The sequence below is a fragment of the Arachis ipaensis genome, chromosome B7 (genome assembly GCF_059453495.1).
Source record: "Arachis ipaensis isolate K30076 ecotype BB chromosome B7, ASM5945349v1, whole genome shotgun sequence".
NCBI lineage: Eukaryota > Viridiplantae > Streptophyta > Magnoliopsida > Fabales > Fabaceae > Arachis > Arachis ipaensis.
The window spans coordinates 65,145,254-65,153,192 of NC_142442.1; the positions used below are offsets into that span (position 1 = coordinate 65,145,254).

Sequence of the window (7,939 nt, forward strand, 5' to 3'; positions counted from 1 at the left end):
AAGTCAGAAAGGATCTGCTTAGGAGTCTCCATATGTTCCTGAGAAGATGGGTATGGTGGCCTGTTGTTGAACCTATTCTGGGTTCTTCCACCTTGACTATTATTTAAGCCTTGCTGAGGCTTCTGTTGATCTTTCCATGAAAGGTTAGGATGGTTCTTCCATGAAGGGTTGTAGGTATTTCTATAGGGTTCTCCCATGTAATTCACCTCCTCCATCATGGGTTGTTCAGGATCACAAGCTTCTCCTTTAGAGGAAGCTTCTTGAGTGCTGCCAGCTGCAGCTTGCATTCCAGTCAAATGCTGAGAGATCATATTAACCTGTTGGGTCAAGATCTTATTCTGAGCCAATATGGCATTCAGAGTGTCTATTTTAAGAACTCCTTTCTTCTGAGCTACCATATTATTCACAGGTTTTCTCTCAGAAGTGTACATGAATTGGTTGTTTGTAACCATCTCAATGAGTTCTATTGCTTCTGCAAGCATTTTCTTCAAGTGGAGTGATCCACCTGCAGAGTTGTCCAATGATATTTTAGATATCTCAGAGAGACCATCATAGAATATGCCTAAGATTAACCATTCTGAGAGCATGTCAGAAGGACATCTCCTGATCAATTGCTTGTATCTTTTCCATACTTCATAGAGGAATTCACCTTCTTTTTGTCTGAAGGTTTGAAATTCCACTCTGATTTTGCTCATTTTTTGAGGAGGAAAGAACTTGGCCAAGAAAGTATTGACCAAATTTTCCAAAGAGTATAGGCTTTCTTTAGGTTGAGAGTCCAACCATATCTTAGCTCTATCTCTCACTGTAAGAATTGAAACTAATCAATCAGTTAATTAAGCGATTATATTGCTCACGTTATGTTCCAAAAAGTTAGAGTGAGAATTTGAGAATTTAAATATGATTTTTGGACTCAGTAGGTCTTTCTGAGTCAGAAAATATATTTTCTGCGAAAAACCGTGAAAAACCATGAACCGGCAGTTGAACCTGTAGAACCGGTTCAAGTCTACCCGATACTGTGTGAGGAAAAGTGAAAACAGTTGAAAACCTTAGAAAAATATTAGAAGTAAAAAACCGGGCGTTAATTTTAAAGGTTTGGCCCGAAGTTAGGCCAAACGGGCTAAAAACGCTAACGGGTTGGACCGGGCCAAAGTTGGGCCCAAGCCCAACATATATATAAGGGTTCATTAATGAACCCAAACACCCGTAACACACAAACAAACACACTAACACAGCTGAGAAGGAGAAGAAGAGAACCTCCATTTTTACTATTCACTTCAATCTTCCCAAGCTCACATCTTGAGCTACAGAGCTCAGATCGCCGCACCGTTTGCGGCTACGCGTTCCTTGTGAAGAACTCTACAAAACCCATATAAGAAACTGGTAAGTAAAGCTCGAATTCCTCTTAGTTCTTCTCCTCAAAGTTTTGAGTTTTAGGGTTTTTGGCTAAGTGAGTTTTTGTGATTTTGGATGTTTAGGTTCACTCTATTCCTTGCTTAGCATTGAGTTTTGACTTCCAAAGCTATTGATAAAGGTAAGAGACTTTGAACCTTTGTGAGATTATGTTTATGTTGAACCCTAGGTTGATTTGTGGTGATTTATATGTATATAGCTTGATTATTGTGAGTTTGGAGTTTGTTGGTGCTTGTTGGTGCTTGTTGGAGTACATTGGTGGTTGGATTGTGGTTGAAAGCTCATTTGGTGCTCATTTTGGGTTTTGGTGCATATAAAAAATTGGCCAAGGTATGGTTTCGGTTTCCTCTATGTAGTATATAATATTCATGGACACTTAGGCTAGTCACCTAAAGGATAGGTATGAATTATAATGGTTGATGAGTTGTGAATATTGATGTATGATGATTTATTGTGAATTGGTGGTGATATGGTGATGATGATTGATATTGTGAATTTGAAAAGTGAATTGTGATAATATGTGTGATGTTGGAATTGATGAATTGGTAAAGTGGTTGGAAAATGTGAAAGAAGTTTGATTAGAATGTGTTATATGTGATATATTTATGTTGAGAAGGAGGAGGATGAAATGTGAAGGAAAATGTGGTAAGATAGGTGTAGTATGACAAAGAGGGTAGATTTTGATGAGAAACGGAATTTGGAATGATTCGGTATGGTTTTGATTGTGTTTTATGAGAAGTTGTGGAAATTGTGAACTTGGATAAAAGTTGGTTTTTGGTGAACTTTGTTCGATCATAACTTTTGCCTCGGTTTTCAAAATTGATTGGAATTTGTTTGAAATTAAAGCTTATTGAAAACCCTTCAATTTGATATGAAGTTTGTAAAATTTGAAATTTTGTAGAGAAAGTTGCAGAATTTCAGGATTTCTGATATGTGCGTACGCACAGCTTTGTGCGGATGCACAACCCTGTGAAAATCTTGATTTGTGCGGACGCACAGACCTGTGCGAACGCACAGGCAGGGAAATGTGTTCTGCTTGCAGTGTTAGCACAGCTTGTACGCGTACACATCAACGAAGAATTGTGACCTGTGCAGACGCAGAACCCTGTGCGCACGCACAAGTCGAGACGGGTCGTCTGTTGGGGGCGCTAGCACGCCCTTTGCGAGTGAACTGACTTTGAAAATTTTGACACCTGTGCGTACGCACACCACTGTGCATACACACACATTTTAAAACTCTCCAGAGCATGCGCGTGTACACCCCTGTGCGACCGCACACGCTCTGTTTCTCAAATTTTTCCCAACAAGGTTGTAATCTTCTATAACACCATTTTAGGACTTTTGGGCCTAGTGTTGAATATTTAAAACATGGGAAAGAATTTAATGGATTTTGGATGATATTATTTGGAAAACTTAGAAGATGGAGGTCTAGGTTTCGGGTGTACTGGGATGGTTTGATGGTATATGAGGAATGGTTGATGTATGAGATGAGAATTGAGGAACTGATGAGTTCGAAATGGAAATGTGAATTGAGAGTGGTTGAGATGAGTCGAGGACTCGAAAGGATGATGAGGAATCACTGTTATATTGAAAATATTTTCTGAAAATCCACTGAACTACTATTTTAGATTGAGATTATGAGACGCTATGCGCCCGGTAGGGGTGTGTGTTTGGATCCCGCCTGTCGAGGTAGCGGCGGTAGCGTAAGGGCGGTGGTTTGTCCCACTTGCGCTTAGATGCGAGGTCAGTGGCAAGAGTATCCCACTCGTATCCCTTCGGATCATCAGAGTGTGCAGGCATAAAACCTTGGATAGTGAACCAAGCACTATATCTCGAGGGTTCCCTATAATGATTCCGAAGGGCGACATCTCCATGGAGATGTACGGCTTGGCAGTTGAACCGACAATGTGATATCACAGCCAGTAGGACAGGCATTCATCATATGTATTTTCTATTTGTTTGCATGCTTTGACTACTTGAAATGGCTTGCCTATTTGTATAACATGCCTAATTGCTATTTGAATTAATTGCCTTATATGCTTCTACTTGTGTTTTACTTGTATTGTATATTATCTGTGTTTTCTACTGGGATTGAGGAGGTTCGGAAGGCAGTGGCAATGGGATCGCATGGAGGGTCGGTTGGTGAAGGCTGTGGGACAGCGGTGTTTGGTTAGAGTAGAAACCCCCTAAGATAGATTACCCGGTTTAATTATGTTAAGGTTTATATATTATGCTAATTTGTTTTAGTAAGCCTTAAGTTTGAAATCTTGTGATGGATATGAAGATTAGGATTGCCTTTGGCGTCCCGGGGTCTTATATCCTACATCACTGGGCACTGTTACCATATTGAGAACCTCCGGTTCTCATACCATATTACTGTTGTATTTTTTAGATGCAGGTCGCAACCCCCTCGGTGAGTTGTCTGGTTGGTGATAGAAGCGGAGGATCCGGATATCTTTTTGAGTCTTTTTGACTTATTTTGTATATGTCTCTCACTTTTGTATTTTGTTTTGCCTAGAGGCTTGTATTTGAAAGAACAAAACTTGTATAACTGTTTTTACTGTCAGGTTTTGTATGTATGTATATATGGCTAGCCGGCTTAAAATCCGCGAGCCGTGGCTAGACGATTATGATATTACACTATTATATTTTGATCTATCTTATCTATATCTTGTGCTTTAAGTTAGAAGCTTCGTTAGTACGTTTGCGCTTTTTAAATCCTGTTTTTGATCTATATCCTTCCTCGGGCTTCTAGATTATACTATTCTTTATATATATATATATATATATATATATATATATATCATATGTATGAGTTTAGAACTGTCGTGATCTCTGATTAACCTTTGCTTTACGACGCGAGGTAAAACTTAGGCTAATTAGGGTGTTACATTTAGTGGTATCAGAGCCTGGTTCGTCCTCGTGAGCCTGAGGGATGTACCGATTGTGCTTCATTGCATACTCTGGGTCATTTTTCTTTCATTCTATTTAGGTTATCTATTTGATATTTCATAGCATGCTTGTTTGTGAGTGCCTGTCTGGGGATACTTGAAACACTAGGCTTTTGATATTGAGACTGGTCACCTTGATATGAACTGTTTGGTGTAGACAGGAAACCCAATGGCCACTCGCAGATGAGGTCGAGCACGTACACGAGAAAGTAGGAATGAACAACCAGCTAATAACCATGCCAAGTTCATGGCGGCAATGACGAATCTGGCGAATACCATGGAAGTGAATGTTGCTGCGACTTTGCAAGCTGTGCAGAGGTTAGCTCAATCGACCGAAAATGGAAACAAAAATGGAGAGGGTGCTGAGGGTAACTTGAAAGGTGTTCCGAGAACTCTAGCTGCTTTTCGGGAAAGCTGACCCGCCGGTTTTCACTGGTTCAACAAACCATACTGAAGCAAACAATTGGTTCCAAGCTGTGGAGTGTGCATTGCTAACTCAACATGTACCGTATGACTAGTTCGTAGAGCATGCGGCTTATCAACTAGTGGGAGAAGCTCAGCAATTGTGGTGAGGAGAGCGCCGACTACTACACCAATAGAATGTGAGCATTACTTGGGTGTTATTCGGGGAAGCTTTCAACAAGAAGTACTTTTTTGAGTCAATAAAGGAGGCCAGAGAGTTGGAGTTCTTACAGCTGAAGCAAGGGTCCATGACTATAGCTGAATACACTAGTAAGTTTGAGGAACTTTGTAAGTTCTCGAGAATAAGTAAGGGTACCCCTGAGTCCTATGAAGGCTGAAAATGCGTTAAATACGATGTAGGGCTGAGGGAAGATATTAGACGTGTCGTGGCTCCATTGGAGATTAGGAGATTCTCTGAATTGGTGAAGAAGGCGAGGGTTGTCGAAGAATATGCAAGGATGGTAGCCTCGTGAAGGGGAACTCATAGAGGAAACTCTAGTAGGGAACGCGATGATTACCTCGGAACAAGGGGACAGAACTTTAAGAAAGATGGACATACTCCTCAGCATCTACAAGGTCAAGGGAACCTCAGAAGGGACAACAAAGCCCAGTTTCATCAGGCGAAAGGAAATGGCCGATGCTATGCTTGTGGGAAGCCTGGACGTATATCTAATTATTGTCGCCGCAGGAGGAACCGAGATGAGGGTCAGAATCAACAGTCAGGCCGTGTGCCTACCTTGCATGCACGGTACGACAAGGTCAGATTCTCCGACGAGAGGTAAGCGTATGCATTGAGTATTAAATTGCTTGGATATGAGAGTAGTCTAGTTCTATCTCTGCAAAGTCGCCATTAGGATTTCAAGGGCTTAGAGTCGTGTTGAGAGTAAACCATGGGAAAAGAAGGATTCTATTGGCAGTAGTCGAGGATTTTGGACTTATGATGACGAACGATCCAAGTGGACGTGCCGAAATGGTTACCAGGCATGACTAGAAGTCTTGACGATACCCTGTATGGGTGATGGGTGCGGTTCAGCAGTAGTGGCAACGGAAATACCGACTGATGTCTTTGCGGTTTTTAAACAATGATTTTTGCATTTTAAGGATTAAAATGATTTTCAAGTATGGTTTGGAGCTTTGGTATAAATAATTTGGTTTTTAAACTAGGATTGGAACTTTCAATCAAATGATACGATTTAAAAAGGAAGGTGAGTCCTAAGATTTTGTTAACTTGCGATTTTGTTTTGCAAAATTTAACTTATCCAAAAGGGATTAAAATGGAAGGGTTTTGATTTAAGGGTTTCAATGAATTTAGGAAAATCCTGCTTTAAGATGACTCATTTATAAACAAAATGTTTTTAACTCTTTTAATAAGGTTTTAACAATGGACTCATTTAGATTGAACTTGTTTTAAAGGTTTTGAAAAATACTACAAAATCGGCATTTGGTTAAGGAAAAATCTTCGGATTCTTAACGACGATAATCAGAGTGACGCAGCAGAAGGCGAGAGAGTTTTCAGACTTTAAAGCAGAAGTTAACTTCAGCACCTATTTTAATCTTGTTGGCACCACATGAACCATTCGAAATGTACTGTGATACTTCTCTGAAGGGTTTGGGTTACGTGTTGATGCAACACCGGAATGTGGTAGTAGACACATTGAATTGAAGGTCCTTGACAATAGCTTGGATGAGAATCAAGGAAGAGGAGTTAGTGGATAAGTTTGTGGATCTTAAGTTGACCATTGGTGAAATCGCTGGAAGAGCTTGTTTGTATCAGTTGCAGATTTCAAGTACGTTTAAGACGGAGATTCAAAAGGCTCAGCAAGATGAACAAAAGCTTCAGCAATTGTTTCAACCAGTGGATGATAAATGGCGTGGAGAATTCACCAAGGATGATGAAGCGTTTTGGAGATATAAGGGAAGAAATTGCATACCAGATGTCGGGAGTTTGAGGCAAAACTTGTTGTTGGAGGCTCACAACAGTGGGTTTTCCATTCATCCCAGAAGTACAAAGATGTATTATGACTTAAAGAAGATGTTCTGGTGGCCTGGGATGAAAGGTGATGTAGCTACATTGGTATCTAAGTGCCTGACATGTCAGAAAGTGAAGATAGAGCTTCAGAAGCCGTCGGGAGTGCTACAGCCTCTTGAGATAACTCAGTGGAAGTGGGATGGAATTGCAATGGACTTTGTGACCGGTTTACTGAGGACTAGGTCAGGATTTGATGTAATTTGGGTGATCATGGACGCTTAACCAAATCCGCTCATTTTCTGCCTATCTGAGTGAACTGTTCTATAGAGGAGTTGGCTAGGTTGTATATAAAGGAGATAGTAATATTGCATGGTGTGCCGTTGAGCATAGTATCGGACCGTGATCCCCGATTCACATCAAGGTTTTGGGGAGCTTTCCAAAGAGCTTTCGGTACGAAACTATGTCTCAGCACCGCATATCATCCGCAAACTGATGGACAGTCAGAAAGGACTATTCAGACATTGGAGGATATGCTGAGAGCATGTGTTCTGGATCAACCCGGAGGTTGGGACCGTTACATGCCATTGGTGGAAATGGCATACAACAATAGCTTTCATGCGAGCATTGGGATGGCTCAGTATAAGGCCTTATATGGACGGAAGTGCCAGTCTCCACTTTATTGGTATGGATCTGGTAAAGCAAGTGCATTGGATCTAAATTTGGTAGCAGAGGCTACTGAGAAGATTAAGAAGATTCTGGAAAGGATTCTAACTGCTTAGAGTCGATAGAAGAGTTATGCGGACCAGAGAAGGAAATCGTTAGAGTTTGAAGTGGGAGAGCATGTATTTCTGAGAGTTATATCGACAAATGGGATTGGAAGAGCAATCATGACCAAGAAGTAGAATCCAAGATATATAGGACCGTTCGAGATATTAAGGTGTTTCGGGCCAGTGGCGTATCAAGTAGCTTTGCCATCCCATCTGTCTAACTTGCATGACGTATTCTATGTGTCACAACTCCATAAGTACACGTCGGATGCGGCTCATGTGTTAGAGCCTGAGTCGGTGAGAGAGATTGACATTCCCACTGACACCAGTAAGAGTCGACGACACCCATGTAAAAACGCTAACAGGTTAGACCGGGCTCA

At 41.0% G+C, this 7,939-nt stretch overlaps 1 non-coding gene across 1 annotated transcript; it reads left to right on the forward strand.

Moving 5' to 3' along the window:
- The first annotated feature begins 580 nt into the window (after nucleotides 1–580).
- On the forward strand, nucleotides 581–689 carry LOC148552838 (small nucleolar RNA R71). Its single transcript, XR_015893432.1, has one exon. It is a non-coding gene; the product is annotated as a small nucleolar RNA R71 (small nucleolar RNA).
- The last annotated feature ends 7,250 nt before the right edge of the window (nucleotides 690–7,939 follow it).